The sequence below is a fragment of the Nilaparvata lugens genome, chromosome 1, assembly GCF_014356525.2.
Source record: "Nilaparvata lugens isolate BPH chromosome 1, ASM1435652v1, whole genome shotgun sequence".
Lineage (NCBI taxonomy): Eukaryota > Metazoa > Arthropoda > Insecta > Hemiptera > Delphacidae > Nilaparvata > Nilaparvata lugens.
In genome coordinates this window covers 38,136,836-38,162,089 of record NC_052504.1, presented here as the reverse complement: position 1 = coordinate 38,162,089, position 25,254 = coordinate 38,136,836, and the positions used below count along the sequence as shown (strand labels likewise).

At 35.4% G+C, this 25,254-nt stretch overlaps 1 long non-coding RNA gene across 6 annotated transcripts in view; it reads left to right on the top strand.

Annotated features, from left to right (window-relative positions):
- Positions 1–16,177, top strand: part of LOC120349853 — a 33,434-nt gene extending 17,257 nt beyond the window's left edge. For all 6 annotated transcript variants that reach the window (XR_005570465.1, XR_005570463.1, XR_005570464.1 and 3 more), the window contains 2 exons: positions 204–384; positions 13,004–16,177. This is a non-coding gene — a long non-coding RNA (uncharacterized LOC120349853). The remainder of the gene's footprint in view (positions 1–203; positions 385–13,003) is intronic.
- Positions 16,178–25,254: the final 9,077 nt, after the last annotated feature.

Here is a 25,254-nt window from a genome sequence, read left to right as displayed (position 1 = left end):
TCTACTTTTTAATTAGACCCCTTGCGGAGCATGGGTTACCTGCTAGCTCGAAATGAATACCACCCATGAATATATTCAATAAATTGTCTCAAATTTAAATTCTATTCATTACAAGCAAAATATACAGAAATATTCATAATTTATTGCAGTCATTTTGTTTTTATTTATTGTGCAGTTTATTCAAATTGCTAATCATGTTCCAGGGACTAATGAAATGGACGAGTCGGTGTGGCTTCCTCCTCACTTCACCTAGATTCGGAGTACCAGCACATAATCTTTGACAAGAGTGCTGTGTGCTGGTGTGTTCAGAGTACTGGAGTCTTCGTCAGAAGACGAATATTCGAGTTGGAATATCCATCAGATCATTCGTTCCGGAAAGCATAGGTAATCATCAATTTCAATTGCTTTTCTATCCAGTGATAATAATAAATTTATAATAGAATGAGTAAAGAGAGTACAAAGATTTGAATCTGGATTCATGTTGATTAGAATATTGCATTGGAAACTTAATGTCTACAAATTTAATCGTCTGGTTGGTGTTTTAATATTAAACTACTCTCATGCTTTATATAATACTAGGGCTCAGACGGGTAAAACCTATCTCAATGGAGGCATGGGACGGTTAAAGGAGAACAATAGCACTTCTCAACGCCGGTAGAATGAAAAACAATATATTTGAACCCATGTCAATACTCACAATAGATCATCTTTAAATAGATGTAGTGACATAAGAATTATCATTCTCAATACCTACTCTAAATTCCAAGGCTCTGGTAGCAAAATGGAACTGATCTCACATTGTTTATTACAATTCTCTTCAACTTCATTCTCAACTGACAACTCACCATTATTGATTGCAGGGTCTAGTTATTACCACACGACGGGCATGTACCTTTGCTTCGCAATTAGATTGTACATTAATAAAAACTTATACAGGGTGTCCCACCAAGGTCGTAACAGCCGTTGACCATAGATTCTACACAACATTTCTGACAAAAAATGTTCAGTAAACTTTTTTCCTATCGACCTTAGTTTTCGAGATATGTCGATTTTTCGATATTTTCAGAATATGCCTACTTCCGGTCATTAACTCGAAAACTACTGATTAATCAATAACTCGAAAACTACTGGTCGAATTCCAATTTCAAGGGTATTGTTGGAAAGAGAAAAACATTTCAAACAAGATTAATGTAATTTTATTTGTTGTTAGATATTTTGTAGATTTATTTATTAGGGCTTAAACTTGAAAAAATGCTATTCTTCAAATTTAAAGTCAAATTTCAAACAGATCTTTCTCGATTTTTCTCCGGGTAATTATAGTGGTTTCAATATTTCAAAAACTTCTCCATTTCATAAGCTTTCATAAATTCGAAAAGGTAAGTTCCATGATAAAGTGTTCAAAACTGCTAATATCTGGGGATGAACGCCTTCAAAATGAGGAAATTCACAAACAGCATGCATCAAGAGATGATCCTAGGGGTGAAATCACCTGATTATTGCATTATTTTCTGTAGTATATAGCATAAATCCTATACAAAATATTTATTATACAATTAATTATACAAGATCCAACAAAATTTATTCATAAAATAATAATTCAAAGTAGATGAATGACAGAAATAGAAAAAACTTATTGCAATCATTCAGATGGTAATCAAGTTACATATCATGCTCACTGCTTACAGGAATTCAAAATAGCCTCAATTTCTGTTAATGCAACTTCTGCTGCCGTTCATCAAGCTTCGAGTTGCCCGTGTCACTTCGTTGGGACGTGTCTTCATTACTTTAAACGTCAATCGAATTCTGAGAATCAGTTCCTCCCTGGTCTTTACAGGTTCTCTGTAAACTTTACTTTTCACAACCACCCAAAAGTAGAAGTCTATTGGAGTAAGATCAGGTGAGCGTGGTGGCCAAACTTACGGGTCCACCTCGACCAATCCACCGCCCAGTATAAATGTTATCAAGCCACCCACGGACGTCTCTAGCATAATGAGGGAGGCAGCCATCCAACTAGAGCCACATATTCTGCCTCAAATTGAGAGGCACGTCTTCCATCAATTCGTGAAGCTCATTGACCGGAAAGTCCATAAAAACTCCACTATTTATTCTTGCAAGGGAAATGAAAGGTCCATGTATGTGAATTGTGGAAATTTACAGCATCAGTTCTTGTGAACGTACTTTTATTCGTGATCTGTCCATATAATGTTTGAAACACAATCTTGTGCTAAGATCCAACAGCAAAACTGCATCCTTGAAACAGTATCAGGTTCATTCAACTCTTGAACTGGGGTATCATGGAATGGTCGAAAGTCATTCTATCATTCTTGAAACATCCAACATCCCAGCTGCCCGCCGGATGCTGGATCGAGGATTCTGCTCGAAATATTTTAGAATAAGATTCTCAAAAAGATTTCAAGACTCTAGAAAAACAAGGACACACTATAGGTCTTGAAGTTAATCGGTCAGGAAAACGTCTCCTGTATACTCTCTCTGCCTCTCTTGAATTGCATCCACACTCTCCATACTCCAATAACATGTTCAAGTACTCAAAAAATGTAAATTGCATGATAATGAACGCGAACACTTCTCTACTAGCCAAAGTTGATACATTACATGCCAATCAACTGGAAAGCACTCTGAAAACTAGACTGAAAATAATCTGAAACATACACTTATTGATATTTTATTCAGGATCTATGGTACAGGAAATAATGCAAGTTATTGAAAAGGCATATCATTGTAGAATGTTAAAATGTTGATTAAAACTTGTTAATATTGTCAGAGAGAAATCAGGTGATTTCACCCTTAGGATCTTCTTCTTCTCTGTCTCTCCCCACTATGCCTTTACAGCGTTGGAGTAGCCTCGACCCAGTTCTTCCATACCCGTCTGTCCATCGCCATTCTTCTCATCTCCGGAACAGTCTTCCCTCTTCTCCTTCCAATCTCCTCAATTCTGTCCTCATATGAGTACCTCGGTCGTCCTACAGTTCTCCTTCCCTGCACTCTCACATTCACAAACTGTTCCGCTTTTCTACTGTCATCCATCCGCTGTATATGTCCATTTAAGCTGCCTCATTTCAATCCTCTCACTTACATCTCTCATGCCAACTTCCTCTCTTATTCTGGTGTTTCGTATTCTATCCCTTTTTGTCTTCTCCAATGTTTTTCTATGACATTTCATTTCCACCGTTCTTATTTTATTTTCATGGCATGATCTCATGGGCTAGCTTTCACTCCCGTACAGTAAGATTGGCTCAATTATTGATCTGTATACCTGGTTCTTTATCCTCTTACTGATCTCTTTCTTACCAAATATACAGTCTTTGACGGAATAGTAAGCCAGTGAACCTTTCCTTACCCTGTTCAGCACCTCAACATCTATTTTACCATCCTCAGAGAACCACGCACCCAAATACTCATATTTCGACACCTGGTCAAGCACCTCCTGGGGAGCACAACACCTGATCGTGGTGGAGGGGCTTGTGTACTCCCGTGACCCGGAGAGCTATACCGGCGGTAGTGTAACTACCAGTAGGGCCACCCAAGCAGGACAGGTCGAAGGATAGGCGTCAGACGAAGAAGTGCTCCAAAGAAGACGTCGTTGGGCTAATCCCCCACACGTCGGTTTACATCGGATTCAATGTACTACAACCCTTAGGATCATCACTTGAATCATGCTGTTTGTGAATTTCCTCATTTTGAAGGCGTTCATCCCAAATATTAGCAGTTTTGAACACTTTATCATGGAACTTACCTTTTCGAATTTATATTCATTCGAAAGCTTATGAAATGGAGAAGTTTTTGAATTATAGAAACCACTATAATTACCCGGAGAAAAATCGAGAAAAAACGGTTTGAAATTTGACTTTAAATTTGAAGAATAGCATTTTTCCAAGTTTAAGCCCTAATAAAAAACTACAAAATATCTAACAACAAATAAAATTACATTAATCCTGTTTGAAATGTTTTTCTCTTTCCAACAACACCCTTGAAATTGAAATTGACCAGTAGTTTTCGAGTTATTGAGCATTTAATGACCGGAAGTAGGCATATTCTGAAAATATCGAAAAATCTATATATCTCGAAAACTAAGATCGATAGAAAAAAAGTTTACTGAACATTTTTTGTCAGAAATGTCGAGTAGAATCTATGGTCAACGGCTGTTACAACTTTGGTAGGACACTCTGTATAATATGTCTTCACGGTTTAGATATTTGTCGTATATTAATAAACTTTGCAGGAACTCCATGTTGCATTAAGAGCTGAAATAACACTAAAAGCACCTAGAGTGAAGACTGTCTTATAGTTGGAAATTAAAACGTTGATGAACCTCTACAGACCACGGAAATGAAAAAAGTGATATTTTAAGTGTGGAATAAAGTTACTAAATATGAACGGATGGGAGCTAACGGTCCATTGCACAAGGAATAGAAATGTGCTAAATCTATCTGCCAAAGGGTCTCGCAGTTGCATTGTTTTTCCTTGACTGTTTCATGCCCCAGGTTTAATCGCTCAGACTATACAGGATGAGCCATATGTGTATGGGAACCCTTCAATAAGTTGGAGACTGTTGTAGATATAATGCTGTAACTTTAAGGATAAGTTATTGGTCTAATACTCTACCTTTTGACTACAACTTTATTTCAACTCCTCATAAGGGCGTGACTTAGGGGTTGAAACTCGAATATTCTGAATGTAAACACCCATTGTGTGGTACATAATTTAAAAGCCCTTCTTAAAACAAAAAAAGATCTACAATGGCGGCTGATTGAAGTTTACGTTTTTAAGGAAATAAGGGGTTGTAACTCAAATATTTTAAATGTTAACACCCATCGTGTGATACATAATTTTCAATGCCTTTTCAAAACGAGAAAAATGACATGAATAAAAATGTTCTATAATACATCATTTATTCAAAATGGCGGTTGATTGAACTTTATAAATTATTTCTTTGAAAACTAAAACTTCAATCAGCCGCTATTTTGGATAAAAGTATCATAGAACATTTTTATTGATATCATCTATCTTGTTTTAGAAAGACCTTAAAAATGATGTACCACACAATGGGTGTTAACAATAAAATATTTGAGTTACAACCCCTTATTTCCTTGAAAAACTAAAACTGCAATCAGCCGCCATTTTGGATACAAGTATCATAGAACATTATTTTCTATTGATATCATCTTTCTTGTTTTAAAAAGGGCTTTTAAATGATGTACCACACAATAGGTGTTTACATTTAAAATATTCAAGTTACAACCCCTAAGTCACCCCCTTATGAGGATTTGAAATTCAATTGTACGTCAAAAGGTAGAGTATCTGACAAATAACTTATCCTGAAAGTATTATATTTTAAAATACAGTATTATATTTACAACAGTCTCCATCTTATTGAAGGGTTCCCATACATATGACTCACTCTGTATAATGACCTGCCTGTGGTAATGGAAAATTACGAAAATAAAAATAAAGCCTAAATCACATAATACTCGTATGATTAGTGCTGACAACAGCCTGAGCAAGGAATGGTTGCATGCCATACATGTCCGTCATGTGATCTCACGAGAAGATGACTCGCTCAAAATTTTTGCTTATCTTTTGTTCTCTTTTTTCTATCTTTCTCTCCCATTCATCAATTTTTCGCTCCTCGATACCCTTCATTTCTTACCAGCCCACGGGTACTAGAATACACGGTAGGGGTCACGAGTAGGATGCGCAGTAGACTGTCGCGCCAGTGACGTCGGTTGGAACCCATCCTGCAGTGGCGGCTCGTCCTATGTGTTCAATGGTCACTGAACCCCCAGAATTGAACCAACTCCTATAGAATGATGAATTCTACTCATATAATTATATTTTTATTTTATACTCATGAAATTACATCACAAAATTTTTCATCTATGTAAACTTAACGTCGATGTTTTGCGGCCGGTGCCGGAGTGGCTTGCTTGAAACAGCACCGAAAGGTATGACGAGACGGGTGGTGGTGGAAAGCAGTGTTCATTCCCCGATGTGAACCCAAAAACAGGGCTGGGTGAGGTAGTGGAACAGAGGAGGGGAATCGGTTTACTAGCACGGATTTGGTTCACAATCCTGTCTGAACCACGTTTCCACGAGGTCATCCGAGAGTAGCCGAACCTAGCCGAGGCAAGTGAAGCATTCGGTTAACCTCGGAATGAATCGTGAGTATTCGTGATACGGATTCAGTAGCAGCACCATCTTGAACATAACCAATCAATTCAAATTTGGTGACAGTAAAAAAGCGGTAAACAAGAAGTAGAAAGCGTGACAGTTTTGAGGTTATACGGTACGGTTTCGGGTATACACTGTATACAGTTGTGATAGATTTCACTGCATTCTTTGTTATATAATTTTTTTTGCATGTTGAAGAATATAGACTAGTAATTTCTAGTGTGGTTCGTGTATTCGTGAGTATTTATAGTATGTCCATTTTGTTTTAGTGAGAGTGTGAATATAATTTATTGTATTAGGTACCGTAACAGCATTTTGATGAAGAGATATGAATAAGGTTCAGTATTTGTTAAAGACAAACATTATTAATATTGAGGATAGGTGTAAAATAAAACATGATGGTAGATTAACTCCCAAAGTAAAAATTAAACAAGAAAAATATGAACAGGACAAAAATCTATATCTGTAGAAAATATGCTTAATCTTTGGGAGGTAATTCCTTAAAATCATTATTGATTACCTTTACACTTGATTATGCTCAATACTCTATATCCTCTTGACCTTTCCCCCCAATAGATCATGAGGTTGAACTCCCAAGCTAAAAGATCACGAGCCGCTACTGCCATCCTCCCGGCCAGCCGCCCATAGCCCGTACACTTTCGCTATTCCGTTGCATGCTGCAGACACATATGCATATGCATATCAGTCGCATTATTCAGTTCACAATTGGTTAATAAACTAAGGATTAAGGAAGACAGAACATCTTGCATATGCATATCATTTGTATTAACCAGTTCACAATTGATTAATACGCAAAGGAAGAAAGAACATATCCTGAAAGTATTATATTTTAAAATACAGTATTATATCTACAACAGTCTCCATCTTATTGAAGGGTTCCCATACATATGACTCACTCTGTATAATGACCTGCCTGTGGTAATGGAAAATTACGAAAATAAAAATAAAGCCTAAATCACATAATACTCGTATGATTAGTGCTGACAACAGCCTGAGCAAGGAATGGTTGCATGCCATACATGTCCGTCATGTGATCTCACGAGAAGATGACTCGCTCAAAATTTTTGCTTATCTTTTGTTCTCTTTTTTCTATCTTTCTCTCCCATTCATCAATTTTTCGCTCCTCGATACCCTTCATTTCTTACCAGCCCACGGGTACTAGAATACACGGTAGGGGTCACGAGTAGGATGCGCAGTAGACTGTCGCGCCAGTGACGTCGGTTGGAACCCATCCTGCAGTGGCGGCTCGTCCTATGTGTTCAATGGTCACTGAACCCCCAGAATTGAACCAACTCCTATAGAATGATGAATTCTACTCAAATAATTATATTTTTATTTTATACTCATGAAATTACATCACAAAATTTTTCATCTATGTAAACTTAACGTCGATGTTTTGCGGCCGGTGCCGGAGTGGCTTGCTTGAAACAGCACCGAAAGGTATGACGAGACGGGTGGTGGTGGAAAGCAGTGTTCATTCCCCGATGTGAACCCAAAAACAGGGCTGGGTGAGGTAGTGGAACAGAGGAGGGGAATCGGTTTACTAGCACGGATTTGGTTCACAATCCTGTCTGAACCACGTTTCCACGAGGTCATCCGAGAGTAGCCGAACCTAGCCGAGGCAAGTGAAGCATTCGGTTAACCTCGGAATGAATCGTGAGTATTCGTGATACGGATTCAGTAGCAGCACCATCTTGAACATAACCAATCAATTCAAATTTGGTGACAGTAAAAAAGCGGTAAACAAGAAGTAGAAAGCGTGACAGTTTTGAGGTTATACGGTACGGTTTCGGGTATACACTGTATACAGTTGTGATAGATTTCACTGCATTCTTTGTTATATAATTTTTTTTTGCATTTTGAAGAATATAGACTAGTAATTTCTAGTGTGGTTCGTGTATTCGTGAGTATTTATAGTATGTCCATTTTGTTTTAGTGAGAGTGTGAATATAATTTATTGTATTAGGTACCGTAACAGCATTTTGATGAAGAGATATGAATAAGGTTCAGTATTTGTTAAAGACAAACATTATTAATATTGAGGATAGGTGTAAAATAAAACATTATGGTAGATTAACTCCCAAAGTAAAAATTAAACAAGAAAAATATGAACAGGACAAAAAATCTATATCTGTAGAAAATATGCTTAATCTTTGGGAGGTAATTCCTTAAAATCATTATTGATTACCTTTACACTTGATTATGCTCAATACTCTATATCCTCTTGACCTTTCTCCCCAATAGATCATGAGGTTGAACCCCCAAGCTAAAAGATCACGAGCCGCTACTGCCATCCTCCCGGCCAGCCGCCCATAGCCCGTACACTTTCGCTATTCCGTTGCATGCTGCAGACACATATGCATATGCATATCAGTCGCATTATTCAGTTCACAATTGGTTAATAAACTAAGGATTAAGGAAGACAGAACATTTTGCATATGCATATCAGTCGCATTATTCAGTTCACAATTGGTTAATAAACTAAGGATTAAGGAAGACAGAACATTTTGCATATGCATATCATTTGTATTAACCAGTTCACAATTGATTAATACGCAAAGGAAGAAAGAACATAGAAACTGTAATTTCAAACCATTCATAATCTTATCACCCAACATCCAGCATAAACCTACTTATTCACTCAACACTTTTGCACACTTAGCACAAGCGTTTTGGGTCATAAAAGTTTGAAAATAATTCAAACTTACCATTATTATAATTTAATAACCTCTCTTTGGCTGTTGGAGATGATCAGGAAACTATATCACAAATCATATATATATATATATATATATATATATGACATTCAAACATCGTCTAAACTGCTAATAGCATGTTTAATAATAGGTTCATAGGATTATAGCCTACTATGTGATAAAAAGGCAGTTAGTTACTTATAAAAGGTACTTATACTATTCCAATATCATCTATAAAAAGTTATCTTAATTATTGTACACTCTTATACTTCAACGTATAGTAGTATCATTAGTGAGAGAGTATTATTTTTCCTCTCAGAAATAATAGTCTACATAACAATTTCTGGGAAAACCAGAGTGTTTAATAGTCTTTGATGTTCTAACGTTTGGATTCGACTGAAGAGCAGTTCTCTATAAAACTTGAGTGAATAAGCAATAATTTGAAGCTCTCACGATACGACTGTATACATTCAAGGAATTTTCCAATGCTCCTTAAATTTCGTCCGTACAATGTGACTGAGTGACAAAATGATCAGTACGGTCATGACTTCTGAAGAGAGAGGTTGGTCTTCAATTTGTTTTTGCATTTTGAAGAATATAGACTAGTAATTTCTAGTGTGGTTCGTGTATTCGTGAGTATTTATAGTATGTCCATTTTGTTTTAGTGAGAGTGTGAATATAATTTATTGTATTAGGTACCGTAACAGCATTTTGATGAAGAGATATGAATAAGGTTCAGTATTTGTTAAAGACAAACATTATTAATATTGAGGATAGGTGTAAAATAAAACATGATGGTAGATTAACTCCCAAAGTAAAAATTAAACAAGAAAAATATGAACAGGACAAAAAATCTATATCTGTAGAAAATATGCTTAATCTTTGGGAGGTAATTCCTTAAAATCATTATTGATTACCTTTACACTTGATTATGCTCAATACTCTATATCCTCTTGACCTTTCCCCCCAATAGATCATGAGGTTGAACTCCCAAGCTAAAAGATCACGAGCCGCTACTGCCATCCTCCCGGCCAGCCGCCCATAGCCCGTACACTTTCGCTATTCCGTTGCATGTTGCAGACACATATGCATATGCATATCAGTCGCATTATTCAGTTCACAATTGGTTAATAAACTGAGGATTAAGGAAGACAGAACATTTTGCATATGCATATCATTTGTATTAACCAGTTCACAATTGATTAATACGCAAAGGAAGAAAGAACATAGAAACTGTAATTTCAAACCATTCATAATGTTATCACCCAACATCCAGCATAAACCTACTTATTCACTCAACACTTTTGCACACTTAGCACAAGCGTTTTGGGTCATAAAAGTTTGAAAATAATTCAAACTTACCATTATTATAATTTAATAACCTCTCTTTGGCTGTTGGAGATGATCAGGAAACTATATCACAAATCATATATATATATATATATATATATATATATATATATATATATATATATATGACATTCAAACATCGTCTAAACTGCTAATAGCATGTTTAATAATAGGTTCATAGGATTATTGCCTACTATGTGATAAAAAGGCAGTTAGTTACTTATAAAAGGTACTTATACTATTCCAATATCATCTATAAAAAGTTATCTTAATTATTGTACACTCTTATACTTCAACGTATAGTAGTATCATTAGTGAGAGAGTATTATTTTTCCTCTCAGAAATAATAGTCTACATAACAATTTCTGGAAAACCATAGTGTGTAATAGTCTTTGATGTTCTATCGTTTGGATTCGACTGAAGAGCAGTTCTCTATAAAACTTGAGTGAATAAGCAATAATTTGAAGCTCTCACGATACGACTGTATACATTCAAGGAATTTTCCAATGCTCCTTAAATTTCGTCCGTACAATGTGACTGAGTGGACAAAATGATCAGTACGGTCATGACTTCTGAAGAGAGAGGTTGGTCTTCAATTTGTTTTTCTTCGTGAAAGAAATGTACAGTGAAATTTGTTTTTTTGTTAAATAATGTACAGTGAAATGTACAGTGTTTAAGAAGAAGGTGTGTGAGCCGTGACTCAATTTAAAACGGAAAAGTGATTTCCCTTTCTGTGTAGTAGTGAAGATGATAATGTGGTAGATATCCTATCGTATAAAAGGACACAACCACAGATTTATTAAAATATAATGTGATACCTCAATCTCTGGTAAATGCACCGATTAGAGTTTACTAGAGTATCTTCTCAGAGTGAGATTGATTGATTGAGTACTTTATTTATGTAGATTACAATATATACTGGCTTATACACTTATATACAATAGCTTACAATACAGCAAAATTATAGATGAATTTACATAATATAGACTAAGAAAATAATTATTGAACTGTATATGATATGAAAAAGCAATTTGTAATATAATAACTATAGATAATAATTATATTGTTATGCATGTACATAAATTGGCGGAGCTTTGGACATATCATTGTCCATTCTTCGGAAAGAATATTAAAAATATCCCCCCCACTAACTCTCTACCCTAATGAGAGAGAGAGAGAGAGAGAGAGAGAGAGAGAGAGAGAGAGAGAGAGAGCGAGAGAGAGTGTAAATACATCAAGTCCAGTTAACAAACTTTAGTGACTACATGAAACGTGAGAATATGGCATGGTTGCGCCAATTTTAATATTAATAAATGTACTTACCGATAAAAAAACGTACCGGTCTGCAAAATTATACTTTTGTATCCAAGTATTGAAAATGTCTAACGAGATTAAAGGCTACAGGTTACGCGTATTAGCGTAATGAATAGCGAATGACATTGTGGTGTCTGGGCTCCAAGTGACGTCACGCCTCAAAGCCGAGCGGCTGAGACCTGCGCGTGACCCCCACCGTGTATTCTAGTATCCCTGTACCAGCCTATTACATGGGAAACCATAGTTGGCTAGTTATTTTTCCTCCATTCTTTCTATTTAGCACACCCCACCATGAAACCTGTTTTTTGTATTTTTGATTGTATTGTTTTTGTATTCTGTGTATATTTTGCAGATGGAAATTACTGAGATATTGCAATTAATCAAATGCTAATGATTTAAAAATAAAAAAAAAAATAATTACATGCTGGAATAATGCTGGAATTCACCCAGCATTTAATTTGGATTTTCATTTAATAATAATTAATCCATTAGCATTTGAATAATATTGCAATATCTTAGTCATTTCCATCTGTAGACTGGCTGGCCGCTATGGCTTCGTATAAAATGAGCGCTGCTATCCAGAGATTTTCAGTTTGTCGTAAGGGTAAGCATTCCTGACCGGCATTAGGAGGTACTGGGTTCGATTCCCGGTTTGACAAATAATAAATTTTTGAATAGTAGCGATCATCGAATTTCCATCTAGCTGTTTACCCTGTTATCAGTATTTGCAGTAGCAGAAGTCTTCGGGGTGAATTACAGCATTTAATTTGGATTTTCGTTTAATAATGATAATAGTTTCGATATTGTTTAATTGTATAAAATTATTGATTGATTGATCTGTCTCACCATCACCCCTCTACTTCACAGAAATATTAGTCATGATTAGGATCAGAACTCTGCATAAATGTAGCACTGGGCTCAAGTTGAAGAAAGAATTATATGACTTGCTGACTTCAAGGCCATATTATAGCTTCAGTTAATATCTTAACAGTTAAATTCTGAAACATCTTATAACTGTGATTTATATTCATGACTTGGTACTCTGTGTATATCTGTATGTATGGTATATATTTATGCTTATACTGAATTCCTTTGATTAAGACTTGTTTTGTTTCACCGCAATAATTTGTTCTCTTTCTAGACTAAAACATTCGCATTTTTTTTCTCTGTCATGTAACCCATGTCAGAGGTATTTATTAAACATGAGAAAACATTTACAATATGGAAAAAAGTCCTTAACATACTTGGATTATTTTCCTTAAACTATCGTGTAGAATCCCACTACAGAGTTCATGTGTCTGGATTCATTAGTTAATCAGTGGGTCATTCATAATTTAAAATACAGAAGGAATGAATTCGATTTCTTACGTATTTCAAGCAGCACTGTTCCAGCATATAATCTTATGAAAATGCTTTGTTATCTTTTGTTTTAGAAGAGATGAAGACTAGCAATACAAGGATTGATTATCATCTTGAAGGATTTCCATTGAAGAAAACTGACCTGAGCTAACGTGACATTAATTGAATATCTGCTTCTAGAGCTTCTGTAAGTGCTTCAATGTTTAGTAATTAGTTTCAAGTTCATGAGACCACAACTTTGTCGATGAGGAATTGATATAGAGGATAGATAAATTGGAGATATTGATTGATGCTCTGATAAAAATTATTGTTAAGATGTTAAGAAAAATTGTTAAGATGATGATATGTAACTTTGTTAAGAAAATAGTTATTGATGTAGATTGAATATGTAGGTACATTATTTTACAAATTACTTGGACCTTCAGTCATAGCCTACTTAATTTTTCAAAATCGATTATATTTTTCAAAATTCTAACCAATTTATGGTTCAAATTCGTCCTCAATCCTAGAGTTCCTGCCCTATTGCATCATTACTACATTCTCTCTTCAATCAAACACTCTCATTTTTAAATATGTTTCTATTCTGACTGATACAGAGACTAGATTAATTTTTTCAATTGTCTTTGACAAAATAAAGCCTTCATCAATAATAGTCCTAGAATCTGAACTTTAACCTTTTTGTTGCTCAAGACGACTCTCGTCGATTCGGTCTCTTTCCTTTTCTGTGCATAATTGAATTATATCCATTTGCTCAGATTTCACAATTAGAAACAGAACACTTTTCACCTATTTACTCCTACCCATATTAAATGAGCCTGTTAAAAGCAAAGTGGTGTAAGTCACATCGGCTGCATTCTGAGATATTAAGGTCCAAAGTTCGACCCCTTTCATAAATTAATGAATGCATTTATCCATTTTTCAATTGAAAAAACCAATAATGAGGGAGTGGATTAAAATATAGAGCTATTTTGAAAGCAATTTTAATGAATTTTCATAGTTTTATCAAGTTTAGAAATGTTTAAAGGACTTACACCACTTTTCCATTAAACATAATATGCAATCAGGATATTAATTGTTAACTATTAATATGAAAATCATGATGAAGTATGTATTTAATTAATAAGATTCAAGAAAAATTATAAGATATTATTGTTATCATGATTATTTATGTAATTTTCACTTCAATCGGAATCTGAAAGCTGTTCGTCAATGGCTTCAGGTAGAGGTCCCATGTCTTCTCCGGTCTCAGATGTTTGGAGGTTTAGAAATAATTCTTGACTGATTGGGGGTTGTACGGCAAAAGATCCATCATGTCCTTTTTCTTAGCTTCAGTCACAGGACGCACTCCACTGTACAGTTTATCCATTGATATTGAGGGAAGAGATACTCGCCGTCCACGTTGTTTGGTTGGTGTGATGTCAATTTGTGAAAAAGGCATGTCTTCTGAGAGAGTCTCCTTGAAGAAAACTGTGAAAGGCTCACTCTTCCTATACTGCAACCACTGTATCTTGAGCCAGTTCACGGGAAATCCATCTGTTGAACACTTCCTTCTTGTCACTCTACTCTCCAAGCTTTTTGTTGACAAAAAGTCATCACCAGTCATTACACTTAGATGAAATGGATTTTTTTTCTGGCCTGGACAATGATTTCATACCAATCTCTGGGGCAGAAAATTTGTCTTGTTTTACTGTGATTCTCAATACTGGCAAAATCACAGTCACTAGGCAGGAACGAGTGTCCACTTTGCATGAACTTTTGATCAATCACTTCAACCTCTCCACTACTTGCACTCTGAATAAATCTCATCAATGTCAGTGCCATTTGAATTTTCTGTTCTGACCTGTACAGCTGTCACTGTACATAACAACCTGCTTGGCTGAAGATGCTCTAGTTTGTATGTGTTTTACAACACAAGCAGCAATTTCCTGAGAACCACGAGATCCAACAGTCTCATCCCAGCAATACATAAAACCAAGCTTTGTTGAAAGCTCATGACAACCAAGGTTGTACAAATAGCAGTTCCGCTTGTAGTAAGCAACTTGACATGTAAGTTTAGGAAATGCTAGGGACTTTTCAGGATCAAAAGTAAAAGAATAGAAAGAATTGTCTAATTTTGATCTCTCAGTGTCAGCCAACATGTTTTTCCTAGCACTCTCTGCTTTCCTCAAATAAAGTTCATGTTGCATGTCAAGTGCTCTTTTCTGTTCCTCATCAACTATGAAGTCAACCTTGTTTTTATAGATATCACACTCTGTACAAGTGTCCTTATGTGGTGCATGAAATGGAGAATGAACTCGGTATTGAATGTTCGCCGATAGATTGGCTCCTTGACTGGGTTCAATTTTTTTTCAATACAATAACTTTTGTATAGGTTGTACATCAAACGAATATTCAAATTTTCTGACAGAAATTTCCTATTTGGGTTATATGCACTTGTGTAATGCGATTCATATAACTCGTCCATATAACTCATCTTAACTTCAAACTTGAAAATATGAAATCATTAATACCTGGGGCTTTTTCCCATTTCTCCGTCAATTATCCTTATGTCCTTCAAATCTTGATTTATGAATTTCATTTATTTATTTAGCGTATGGCAGCATATATACGCAACATGAATCGTTTATGAATTATTTATGAAAATCAATAAATAAAATAGTCGTATTCTTATGAAGAGCTTCAAAAGATACACCTTTGGAAAGTTTACACAATGATGAGTGTAAGGAATTTCTTTCAAAAGATATGGTAGTTTCATCCCTACATTTTTATAAAGGGCATGGATTGAAATATTTGAAATGAATCTTCTCTCTAGATCACCTATAAATTCAATGAATTCGGAGTCCGAACTCTTCAAATTCCCATAAAATCCACTCTTGCTATCGTCTTTGCTTTGAAATGTGCGTATATAGATGTCAAATTGAAAGAATCTGCTCCTCCTGTAGAATATTTGTTACATATTTCACATTCTTGAATAACAAAAATTTTTCCAGCAAATATCCACAAACATTTTGCAGCGCATTTTGTTTTGGCAAATCTAATGACCGGTAACCTGAGAAGTTGGAGTCAAATTTCTCCAAACAATGATTTCTCTGTAACTTTTTCAGGTGTATTGAACAAATATCTTCGTTTTGGGACATTTTTGTCAGAAGGATGTCAATGTCATTTGCACAATTTTTGATTCATTGTGTTGAGAATACTACAAAAATGCTACTTTTTCAAATGATCTAATAAAATGAATTGAAGTTGGACTGTTGCAATTGCCTTCTTGTTGTTAGATGGTTCCAAGGAAGTTTCCTTTTCAACCTTGGTTGAAACGTCTTGTAGCCTTCTTGTCGCTTAATGATTGAAAATGCTTATTGAACTTTCCCAAAATTTTATAAAAACAGCGATGGTTGTTTGCAAGCCTTTGAAGCACTTCATAGTGGCAGTAACATTCTCTCCCTCCCTATTAAAGATCACAATAGGTACCTTCAATTATGTTGTGAACTTTCGAATCAACTTCATTCATTCTATTGATCATTTTGTATATCATATTCGCTTGTCACTTCTCCTGGAGTTTTGCAATTTGTCAATAAATAAGAAAAATTGTTGCATGTTTCAATGAACTCGGCAGTGGCCATTGCAGTAGTATCCAAGACTAGACTTACATGAGTGTAAATAGCACTTGTAACAGTGTGACTGAAACTTGCACTGCCAAACTCACTCATTTTCTGAGAGCCATTATGATTAATGAGTGCTTCTGTTAATTTCCATGCTAATCTTAGAGACTGTTCTTACCTGTTCATAAAACTGATGTATTTATAACTCCAAGAAGCTAGTACATTTGAGGTAGAGGAATTGCTGAAGTGATATCGCAGGAGATTATTCTGTAATGATACTCTTTCCATGGAGTGTGTACACTCAAAATGGGAAACGTCTCTTAAGAAATATTCTTTCTTTCTCTTCCACTTGCCTCACAGAGCAGATCTTCGGTCTTGAATAACATTAAAAATTCTTTCGTAGTATTATAGGTTACAGGATCTTCATATTAAAGTTATGCTGGCAATACTTGAGAACTATCATATTTATTTATTACATATAACTAGAAGTACCCTTTTCATTTTCGTTCATGAAATGACCGGTTCCGGGTATTCATCCCGTTATCAAATGGCAAAAACCAAGGCTTTATCAAATGTTGAAATAAAAGGAACAAGGTACCAGTTTTTATATAATTAAAAAAATATATTATATAATAAAACTATCAAGTAGCTACAATAAATAAAAAAATATGAGACCTATTTATTTAATAAAAATCATTCAAATGAATACTCAATACACTTTTACTGGTGAATGGAAGAAAATATAAAAAATAAATGTAGAATTCGAAAATTGAATTTCTAAATCAAATACAAGAATATGATTCTGATGATACTGTAAAAATATTCTCAGTGTTTCAGTTGGGCCCTCTATCACCCCTTCATAAAATGCTCTTATTGATATTTTAGTCCCAAAACTAGTTGAATGACCCATGATTACACAATGGCAATGCTTTCACAACAAATATGCCAAATTTACAAGACTACCTACTCTTATAAGCTGCAAGCTGACTCATTAAAATTCCTCATTTCCCTGCGCCACCTGTATATAACAATGGAATTCTATTCCCAATTCTTATCACCAATTCTAAAAACATGTTGACTGAATAAAACTTTTCAGGAAGTTTATTTTGGAATTACAAAGGTTCAATTTTTATGAATTTTCTCCTATTTTTTCAATCTGGCTCTCTGTAACTTTATCTGGTGTATTTGAAGAAATATTTTCGTTGATGGATACTTATGTCAGAAGGACATTGAAGTCATTTTCACAATTCTCTGATTCATTGAATTGAAAATATTTCAAGCATGCTAGTTTTTCAAATGATCTGATAAATTGAAAAAAATTGATAAATTGATCCGATAAATTGAATTTAATTTGGACTGTTGCAGTTGCCTCCTTGTTGTTGGATGGTTCCAAAGAAGTTTTTTATCGAATCTTTATTGAAACGTCTTGTAGCTAAATGACTGAAAATGTTTTTCGAACTATGCTGTATCGCTTGTATTTTAATAACCGTTCAAGACATTCAACCGTTTTTCCATACGAAAATATTTTAAACATCTTCCTCTTCAATTTTTGTTCTATAAAATTTTCCTCTAAATTTCCTTTACAGCGGTGTCTCCGCTGTGATGCAACCACTCCATTCGCACCACACAGTCTCAGTAAACTTTAAATAATTATGTACTAGGAGTCCCCAAGTGTAAATTGCACATTTTAAAATTATTTTTGTTTCAAAAACTGTTTTATGTTTCCGGTTGCAGGTTTATTTTTAATAACCCAACTTAAAAATTTAACCGAAGGTTATCAGCTGTTCAAGTTACAATTTTTTGACATTTAAACAAATACTTGTTAAATATATTTTGGGAAACAGTAACACTTATTATCTGATTAAACTATTTTTATGTTCGGAACAGATATGGTAGACAATAAGTGTTACGTATATACTGGTTCTTTAAATTTAAATATTTCAAGCTACAATAAGTTTCAAATGCTCTGAAGTGGACTGTATTAAACGAATCAAATCTTTGAGTTGAATAATAAATATCCATTCAGGAAAACCACATACAAAGAACATAGAAAATCAGAAAATGTACTCACCAAATTCCAAATCCAACATGTCGCGAATCGAATTGTTTCCCTACTTATATTTGAGGTAAAAGGTGGATAGTTGGATAGGATAGATGAGAGGAAAAGATAGGTGAAATTATGCAAACCGAAAGTGTGACTATTAAAGTTGGTTCCTTGCTGGTTTCCCGTTCTAAGATGAAGTTTACTGTCTGGATATATAACACTATGACTTGACTATTGATAAAAACAAAACTAAAATGGAGTTCTGGCATTCACTTTTCACTAATACGAAACGTGAATAACTTTTCACGTAGAACGAAAATACAATATTTATGTACACGAATAATAATGTATAGGCCGAATTTCCTATAATATTAAACGACACGAATATTTAGGCAGATTCAGGACGAATTTCCTGAATCTTAAAGCCTCGAGAGCGAGTACTTAGCTGAACGAAAGCTAAATCCACACTGACTGGCAAACTATCCAATGCCTCGAACGATAATTGATGAGTAATGGATATTATAAAATTATAGAAGCTCTCCTGCCATCTAGCAGTCAATGCGCGAATGAATACAATTCAAATGGCCTCAACATCCCCCCCCCCCCGACTGAAAAGCAATTTTCAGACTAACTCGAAAAACAAAAAAATAAATATAATATATACAACAAAAGTTATTGTGTTGGCAACGGGAACAATTTTGTTACCGGCCTTTTCAAACGACTATTTTTCAACCGCACAAGTGCAACTCGCACTTGTCCATCAGCTCCAGGGAAAACCTCTTCCACAATACCAATAGGCCACTGCAACGGTGGTAAGCTAGGCTGGTCGACAATTACTACGGTACCAATGGTGAGAGGGGGCGACGACTTAGTCCATTTTTTCCGTGTTTGTAACTCATGTAAATATTCCACTCTCCACCTGTTCCAGAATGATTGCACTAACTGATCAATTAGTTCATGTCGTGTGAGACGATTTACTGGAATATCAGTTACATCTCTCATAGGGAATGCTTTCAATGGCGTCAAGTTCAAAAAATGAGCAGGTGTCAGTGCGAGAGGTTCGCGCGGATCTTCACTTAATGGACACAACGGCCTGGAATTCAAGACGGCCTCAACTTGCACTAACACTGTATTCAACTCTTCATAAGTGAGTAGTTGAGTACTGATCGCTCGGAACAAATGCAATTTGACGGATTTGACATTGGCTTCCCAAATTCCACCAAAATGGGGAGAGCCTGGAGGTATAAACTTCCAATCTATACGATACTTTGCCAATTCTTTCATGAGAGAGTTTTGAAATTCAGTCGAATTCAATAACTGCGATAATTTTTGTAACTGTTCATAGGCACCGACAAAATTTGTGCCACAGTCAGAGTACATAACCCTACAAGGGCCTCGACGAGAAAGGAAATGGCGAAATGCTGATAAAAACATAGCTGTTCATAGATCTGAAACTAATTCAATATGAACAGACTGATTAGGATTCACAGAAAAACAGAATGAATCACTACCAGGTTGCCATTTCAAACCAAGGACAGCTAAAAGATTTCCCAAATTGAAATCTTTGGACACAGCCGATTTTTCATTTTTGGAGAAATTCATCATTAATTCATGTGAGTTGGAGCTCCATTTCGTAAGTTCAAACTTCCCTCTCTTGAACAATTCTTTGGCTTGACTACAAGGTCTATTTGCTTCACTTGAAGAAGACGTGCTTGTCACAAAATCGTCCATAAACATTGCCCCAGGAAGATGAGCTTTAGCATCAGGGAAACTTTCTCCCTCCTTTTGAATTAGTTGATGAACAGTTCTGAGAGCTAGAAACGGTGACTCACTCAAACAGAAGACGACAGTTTTTAATTCAAAAATTTGTATGGGATCATTAGACGAAAATCTCCATAACAAACGCTGAAATTTTCGACATGATTCATCGACAAGAATCTGTCTGTACATCTGCTTTATATCAGCAGTAATGGCAATGGAAAATAACCGAAAATTAACTAATAAAACGAAAATACCAGTTTGCAACTTGGGTCCGACATGAAATATGTCATTCAATGACACACCAGTAGTAGTTTTTGCGCCTGCATCAAAAACGATATGCAAAGGCGTCAACTGACTCTGAGTTTTGATTACAGCGTGATGAGGTATAAAATAACCACTCTTATCATTCTGCTTTTCAACTAATCCCATGTGACCTTGCTCAAGATAGTCCAAGATTACATCATGATAGGCTAAACGCATGTTTGGATCCTGCATGAGTCGTTTCTCCAAACTGATGAGCCGGCGTTCTGACATAGCATATGAATCACCGAGACAATCAGGAGATTTAGAGAACGATAGCGAAACAACAAATCTCCTGAGTCTTGTGGCCAAACGGTCGAAGTAATAGTTGCAATACATAATATATACATATATAATACAATACATAATACTATTCAGTCAAATTTATAATACATAATAATTATATACATATATAATACAATACATAATACTATTCAGTCAAATTTTCGAAAATATTTTCTATTTCTCCAATGAAGATTCAATAACGGCCAAAAACTGATACCCTTTTTACAATCAATTTGATTCTTGAGTTTTCCGAGCATTGAAATAATGCAACATTATTTAAATATGACATTTATCTGAAAAAATTGTTATCAATATAATATTCCCCTTTCCCCTCCCCTATTAATTCTCACTTTCATCTTGATTGGCCATTGCATGAGCGAGTCATAAAATGTTTTGTGTTCATCAGGGATGTATTTTCTTACATCCTCCACCTTCTTGTTATTCACAGGAATCACTTCTGCGTACGCTTTCTCTTCAATTCGTGGAAGTGAGAGGATGACATTGTTTTTTGAAGTTTGAAGCAGTTGTCAGTAATGCATCCAATGAAACTGCTTGCTTGAACGTATCCTGGACAGTCCATGCTGTAGTGTAGATGCCTGTATTTGGAAATGAGGAACTGCTCTTGCGGTTGTGCCCTACCAAAAAGCGTTGAAAAAGATGCAGAAAGCGTTGAATAGACTTTGTATTTCCCTTAAATAGGGTAGGCCACCATGCTTTGAAATTTAAAATCTCATCTGTCTGTACTCTTTTGAATTCAAACGGTTCTGAGTGTGTTCTGGCTTGACAGATCATCTCATTGTACTCTTCAGGTATGTAGACTCTGTCAGAACGTCTCACTACTTTTCTAACAGTACAGCAGTTTTAACAAAATCGAGATCACAAGGCGGAAATGAATGGTCATGGACTTGGAAATACTGGTGGATTTTTTCACATGGATGCTAAAGTTAGGAAAATCTGAACCATTGTCTGGTTCCTATTCTCGCCCCCACATGCATCACTGAATACATGTAATTCTGTGATGTTCTCTGGAGAATAATTTGTCAGGTATCCGAGTAGGAATGAACATACGTCATTAGGCCCTCATTTAGCCTTGCCTTCATGGTAGTTATAAAATTTTGCAGTATTTCCACCCAGATCATAGAATACAGAATATGTACATCCACATTTTTACTTTCCTTGCCCTATTACCATAGGTAAGGAAAGTATTGCTTTCCGAAAAAATTAAGGTACCCCAATTTGTAAATTTCTATACGTTTCAAAGTCCCCTGAGACCAAGTGGTTTTTGGGTATTGGTCTGTATATGTGTGTGTGTATGAGTGTATGTGTGTCTGTGTACACGATATCTCATCTCCCAATTAACGGAATGACTTGAATTTGGAACTTGAGTTCCTTCCCTATAAGGATCCAAAACGAACAATTTTGATCAAATGCAATTCAAGATGGCGGCTAAAATGGCGAAAATGTTGTCAAAAACAGGGTTTTTCGCGATTTTCTCGAAAACGGCTCCAACGATTTTGATCGATTTTATACCTAAAATAGTCATTGATAAGCTCTATCAACTGCCACAAGTCTTATATCTGTAAAAATTCCAAGAGCTCCGCCTCATCTATGCGAAGTTTGATTCTACATTCCCAATTATCAGGCTTCAGATACAATTTCAACAAAAAATTATCAAGAGGAAAAGATTGACCAAAAAAATCTCTACAATTAATGTTCAGTAACATTTTCACCTAAAATTGAAAATAAACTCGAAATTCGAGAAAATGTGATTATTTCAATTGCAAACTGTTGGAAACTGTTGATTCTATTAAATCATCCACTATGAAGAGATAGCAGACATCGTGTGTCTCCAGCGTTATTGTCCTGTCAGCAGCTGGGTCAGATTTTTGAATAGTAGATTTGAGATACGCGAGAACACTAGCGTCAGGTGATCAATTCTCATAACGGCAAGGAAAGTTGTGTGAGTGCGCCAAACAAGATTTTTCTAAGATAAAACATATCTTGAACAGGTAAAAATTGGGAGATTCTGCATGTAGTCCAGTCAATATAGACATAAAAAAGGGGATGTGCTTGCAATTTATATTGTAGATCTGATTTTTTTAATATATCATTTGGGTACATAAGAAAAGTCCAGAGCCAATCTCTGCAAAATTTCCTTGTGCTAGATACAGGATGGCCCAAAAACCTCGTATTCTCGGCTCATTTTCGAGTTTTCAGCTATTTCTGCCAAATCTCGTAATCAGACAAAAAATTTGCTCTCGCCTTTTTGTAGATCATAAAATTCAGAATAAAATGAAATCATTCGGAACTCTTTATCTCCAATGAGTACTGAGTTATGATTTTTCAAAAATGAGTGGAATTTGAAGGAAAAATAAATTTTGATGAATTTTAGTTTTTGATCAACAATATCTTCCGATTGTTAACATTTGGATGTATAATTCAAAATCCCTCAGGGCCGTATTTTTGTGCTCTACAATCTGAGATCAGGGAGAGCGCTCTATCTCAAATAGATTTCCAGGTACACCTGACAACAATGCACCTTGTATTGTGAAAACACCTAATTTTCAGCTTCAACCATCATCACCAACTACATTGTCCTCACATTGATATTTCGCTTAATGAAATAAGTTAATGAGATCATGTTCTATGAGAATCACCCGCTAGATGCACTTCATTTCAGTATTTCCTAGTGGAGAGGCACGCTTAAGGACACCTCAAGGATCAAAATTTCAAACACTTATAACTTTTGACACAATGCTCAGATTTCATCGTACTACACTCCATTCTTCTCGGCTCGTCAAGGCGGTCTAGAATCATGCATCATAAGTCAAATTCGGTCGAAAAATTTACTGTTGAGTGTACTTAAGCCCATATTCCAATACACAAAAATTGCCAATTCCTGTATTCAAATCAATCTTTCTCGTGAAATACTCAATATGATAAATTCGAAATGTGGTTCACGATATAGAACATTTCCTCCTTTTTTCACTGCAATATAATATGATTCTATTTTTACGATTACAAATAAAAAATTGCTACAGAATTCCATTTTTTTAACGATTCTACTAAATTTCTGCCTTTAAATGAAGACTGATACATGATGAGAATTTGCGATTGATCTCAAATTGTAGAGAATTCCATGCTCTACATGCTCAGTTGCCTCAAATCCATCTTCAACCATTTTTCTTCATCAAAAAACTATGTAGAACGTAGTACTACTGATGATACTGACAAATTATCTAAGGTTGACTCCTAATAAATACTTTCTTCTCCCTTTTCTTGGATTTTCTTCCACTGATAGCTGTAGAGTTTGTCGACAATAGAACAACCTGTTTTTTGGGATTTTTTTTAGTCGGCTTCCAAGCATAAGCATTAACTCTTTATGGCAGTACTTGTTTTCTCCAACATTTATCTTGGTTTCTCCAACATTTATTCTTGGTTTCATAACTGCTGGTATACCCTTCCTATTTAGTCTTAGAGTGTCAGTCATTTGTGTCAATTTAGAATGCAATGCTTTTGCCAGAGGGATTGATGTAGAAAAGTTATGAATACATGAAAACCTATATTGAATAAATTACCCATTTCCAAACGTTTCATTACAACTGTGTATCCAGGTCCAGCTGGTTCTTTGGTATGATTTACCTCTTGCACCTTTGTAACAGAATAACGACATGCAGTTGTTTGAAACACTGTCACAGAGCAACCAAAACATTACCCTCCCATTTATGGTGATGTTTATTGGGCATGTACTGTAGCAATTGCATGTGGTTTTTTCTACCCACAAGGCTTGCATCAATCGAAATTTGTTGTTCATGAGGTCTGTAATGTCTTTTGAAAACAGCATTAGCATTGTCTATAAGCATTAGCATTGTCTATCGAGCACATGGATCATATCCATTCTCAATCATATTACTTTTTGCTTTGGAAACCCTACCACTATTCTTTGTTTTTGTGCTATCCTTATGCTTTTCATTGTCATTCGTTTTCTTGTTCTTCTTTTTTCCCTGGATTCTCCAATAACTTTTTTCAGTGATTTTCTTCTTGTTTCTCTGTTCTTCAAGTTCCAGTTCTTGTTTGTTTGGGGACAATGTGAGTATAGCAGTTTTGTCACTTCTTTTGTCATATCTATTCTTATGGACTCTCCCCTTTTCTTGTGGTGGAGTCATAAGAATGATGGTAGAAACTTTGAAAAAAGATGGAGGGGCTTTCTTGGGAGAACGAAGACGGCGCGCATGCAAAAGTTCTGTCAAGCTGTCAGAAGGGTACGAAGAGAGTGTGCACTGAAATTACTAGCGTTCTCTTCGTACCTCTACAATTTGAGTTTGACAAGTTCACC